The sequence below is a fragment of the Myotis brandtii genome, unplaced genomic scaffold (assembly GCF_000412655.1).
Source record: "Myotis brandtii unplaced genomic scaffold, ASM41265v1 scaffold144, whole genome shotgun sequence".
In the NCBI taxonomy this organism is placed as follows: Eukaryota; Metazoa; Chordata; class Mammalia; order Chiroptera; family Vespertilionidae; genus Myotis; species Myotis brandtii.
In genome coordinates, this window is record NW_005355159.1 from 3,012,605 (window position 1) to 3,017,107 (window position 4,503).

Genomic DNA, 4,503 nt, shown 5'->3' on the forward strand with positions numbered 1-4,503 from the left:
TATAAAGAATTTAAATAAATAAATAAATATTAAATAAAATCACAGCATAAAATAAAAAAAAAGAAAGAAAATGGCTTTCAGAACACACTGAATGAACCGGACCCCTCGGCTTCTGCCTCCCAGCGATGAGGACCAAGCTGGCTCGCAGGCCCCACCGGCAGTAATCACAGTCCCCGTGGAACTGTCCCTGGGAGGCTGGCTGGGGCAGCAGAGCTGGGGTGAGAAGTTGGCCTCCAAAATGAACACACACTTTTCTCTTCCCTGTTCATCTTTGCCCACATTGACCAAGCTCGTCCCTTAACTCAAGGGGCTAAAGTGCTACAGAAACAATACTTTAGAGTTGACACAACAGGGAAGGCTCATACCCCAGGGTATAAACGGGGGTGGAGGGTGGAGACAGAAGGAAATAACAGAAATAATCAGCCACCCTGGGCCCGACAGACAGGCTGAACCCCTGACCCTGACTGTACCTGCTGTGTGACCCCGGGTGAATTACCTCACCCCCGACCTCAGTCTCGTCCTCTGTAAAACAGTGACAACCTGCCTAATGGGCTGTGGGGAGGTTTAAAGCACAAGACCCTGTGTCAGGCACTTTGCCCAGTGCCTCATATGTTTTAAGTACTCCGTAAATGGCTGTTAAAACTATTAACTACTCAAGGGGAGACTCCAGTTGGCTTCTTGTGAAAACTGAAACCGACTTTTGAAAGGTCTGACGGCAGCAATGCCACGGGGCCGAGCCTGCAGCCACACACAGGTGTCTCAGGAGAACCACCCTCGCCCGTTCCCTGCCTGGACTCAGCACACCTCTTTGGCAGGGGTGCCTGGGCTCCTCACTCTGCCTGCTCTGAGGTTTCTGTGGTCAGTTCGCAGCTGCCAGCATGGTCTCTCTTCTCCACACCCCACTGAAGTGCCGCATTAGGCCGACTGACACAGCCTCCTCTTAGGAACAAAGAAAACACCTTCGGTCTTTTCAGAAATACTGACGTATGGAGTAGCCACACTGTAGAGACCCCCACAGGACTTCATCTCATAAATCTAAAAAGCACATTATTTAAGGTAGAATTTCATTGACAAAACCACAACCTACAATAACATGAGGTACAAGCCCACAGACACAGGTGCGAGTAACAGGCTCCCATACTTTCCAGCCAGGCTCATGTTCCAGACCACTCAGCCTCACGCCGCTGAAGCCAGACACAACCCCGCTGGGTCTCTTGGCGGCTTTACCGATACACAGCTCAGGCAGTTCACCAAGAGCCACACTCAAGGCCACGTCTCATATGCATCAGGAGGCTTAGACCTTCCTTCTCCAAGTGTGATCTACAAACTGGCAGCATGGGCATCACCCGGGCTGGTTAGAAATGCATACTCTCAGGCCCCACCCAGACCTACCCAATCAGGACCTGCATTTAAAATACCTCCAGATGACACTGCTTTAGAGCATTTACAACAGTCTACACAGACAGACTTGCGATAATTTGTTTAGGTTTCTACTCGACCTTTTTCTTTCCTCATGGAAATTCCATGACAGCACAGACTGTGCCTACCATAGCCACTGGCATATAATGCTCAATAGTCATTGGCTGGCTGGTTGAATGGTTGGATGGATGGATGGTTGGTATACCAAGTGACTGAAGAGACCTATCCTGTTGTAAATGCAAAGAAAAAAATGCAAGCAAGGGTCCGAGTGAGAGAATACCTGGGATTGGGGGGAAGATGTCTTTACACAAGGCCATTAGATAAGGCCTCTCTAAAAAGGGTTGACATCAGGGGTTGCATTAGGACATGTCTTGATGAATGAGGAGGAGCATGCTGGAGAAGATGATAGCAGGCAGAGGGAACAGCACCTGCACTTGACCCCTAAAAAGTCTTTTCCTATAGGCCAGTAAAGAGAGAGAATCATGTTTGGCTCTGGCGGTGGAACAAAGAAGCTCCAAGGAGGCAGATTCAGAAGGCCCTGTGACGATCATGACTGCTGGGGGCAGAAAGACTGTGTCTGCAGTCACAGCTGCCTCGCCAAGGCTCTGGGAGCTCGGTGTGAGGGAGGCTGGCCGTAGAGGGAGGCATCCATCAGCTGCCCTGCTTGGACTTTGCGGCTGCTGGCCACAACCCCTCCAGCCTCAGATTCCACTGGTCTACAGTTGCTTGCAAACTAGAAACATGGAAATTACTTACTGCTTTCAACAAGTCAATCCAGGAACTTGTGGGTAGGGTAGCCCAGCATCCAAGGGTCCAGGAATCCAATCCAGATGTTACCCTGCAGCAGCACACTGGCAAGGAAGAGAAATGACAGGTGTCAGTGCAGGGGAACACATTAGCAGGTGACCAAGATTCTCCCAACACTGAATGACACTGAGGGGGTTCGGATTATAAAAAGGGTGAACAAAGGAAATGTTAAGGTGGGGTAAACGATCTTGGGGCACCGTGCAGTGACGCAGCTGGCAACCCTCGGCCTCCAATCTCAGGAGAGGTACCATCCTGCTACCAGCGGCTCCAGAGCAGCCTCTCTGCCAATTCCACAACGTGGAGTCCAGACATAGGGCTGCAAAGCACCCTTGGAGATAATCAGGCCCAACCCCTCTCTTTACAGATGTCAAGAAACAAGACTCAGAAAGAAAACAGGCCTTGTCCAAAATCAGCAGCGAGTAATGGCAAGTTCAGGAATGGAATCCAGAACCAAGTCCATAAAGCTTAAATTTACCTGTAAATTACCTTCCTTAATAAAACTCAGTTTCTAAATAAATGTTATTCTTACTCTGTCTGGCTCTTAACCGAGGAGAAGAGACAAGGCAGCCTGCAGTTCCAAATCTTAGCCATTCCCCTAGTTCCCTCTTCGTAATCCCCAAAGACTTTCAACAGCCAAACTGAAACTCCTGGTGTTCTTCACAAAGTTTTTAAAAAGCAAGAGAACAAAAACCCCAGAATTGTTTGCATTTGGCTACAAGAAGAAACTAAAAACTTTTGAGAAAAAAAACCGAAGACCTAAAAATTCTGAATTTATGAGATATAAAGAACAACACAGACCGAAATGAAAGCTCCTTTTGCATACATTAGGATTCCAGACCCTGAAAACCAGACTGCCCCCACCTCACCCCAGGAAATAGTACATTTCAAAGAGGGGTGGGTTAAGACAGTGGTCAAGGGTCATTTTGTTAAAATGAAATGTATGATCCAAATGAGAATTCTCTAGGAAATGTCTTCTGATTATGATTTCTTAAAATTAATCTTCATCTAATTATATATTTAAACCATAATCATTAAATAGCTGCTTCTTCCGCTGGGGTTCTAGGTCCAGCTGAGCCTGACAAGTTGAAGCAACAGTGGGCAGATGGCATCTAGTCTTACAGCCCCTTGGTCAACTCACCTGTAACAGGAAGATGGACAGGATAAAACTCAGGTATCTCTCAGCTAGGGAATCCCACAATTCCCTTACATGGCTGAGCAAAGCTGAAAGTCCCTCACATTAAGTCAGCTTATAGAAAGCATAATGACTCGCCCACTTTGAAGAAGTGAATGTCCCTTGTTATAAATTTAAATTGCCATATCTCTTAGGAAATAACTAGGAGGTTGGTGTAACAATAGTTGTATTTTGTTTCCAGGGAGTTAGCTGCAGCATTGACAAATCTGTCCCCACCCTCACTAAATGGGCATTTGGATCTGTTTCCGCAAAGATCCATTATATTTCTAAAGCAAAAGGGTTTCTTTTGCATAAAGTGGAATTTCATAAAGTGGAATTTCGGCAGTGAGGTCATCTGTTTTGAAACTACAACAACCATTCCAATTTTTTCCTCCACTTGAGCATTCTAGTTTCTCTGGGTCAAGCAAGAGAAGGAGACGTAGGTTTCAGAGAAAATGCAAAGCCTGCTAGGCCACCCACAGCATAATCAGGGATTCCACCCTGGTAACTTCCGGCTCATTTCCCTTTCAACAGTGAGGCACGCTCAGAGGTAAAAAGTCAATGCAGACTCACACACAAGCAGACCAAACACGTTTCAAGAAATCTCCAACAGCCTCAAGATTCACTTAAAAACAAACACACACAACCTACCACAATGGCCACATTATTCCTTATCCTTATGGGGGAAGGGGGTCCACAAATTTCCCTGGAAATGTGATGGACCCTCTCACCCCAAAGAACGAAATGCCTTCAGCTTCAAAGGGTTTGTGAGCCACCTGAAATTTCTCTCTGTGCCTCTGGTTAAGGACCCCTGCTTAATTAAAATGTTATAAGGAGTCCCCTTTTATAATTCTCTGAACTTTCTATAACCCCTTTGTAAATGGGACTGTGCATGGAAACCCCATGAACAAAGTGATCCACTGCTGGGAGCCAGTCCATCCTTGCTGCTTGACACAGTCGCTGCAGAGAAGAAACATCTGCACAGCATATGTTTCAAGGGACCTGGCGTATATGGCATGCTGTTCTTAATATGTTTGCTCCCCTTCTTGGCGCTATGTGTTTTCACCAAGGTCACCTCTCCGAGAAAGGTTGTTTCCCCAGGTAGG

The 4,503-nt window shown here is 46.7% G+C and overlaps 1 protein-coding gene across 1 annotated transcript in view; it reads right to left on the reverse strand.

Moving 5' to 3' along the window:
* TLN2 (talin 2) overlaps window positions 1-4,503 on the reverse strand; it is a 434,110-nt gene that overhangs the window by 351,277 nt on the left and 78,330 nt on the right. Inside the window, exon 2 of the mRNA XM_014535497.1 lies at window positions 2,176-2,270. The gene's annotated coding sequence lies outside the window, so the exon portion shown is untranslated. The remainder of the gene's footprint in view (window positions 1-2,175; window positions 2,271-4,503) is intronic.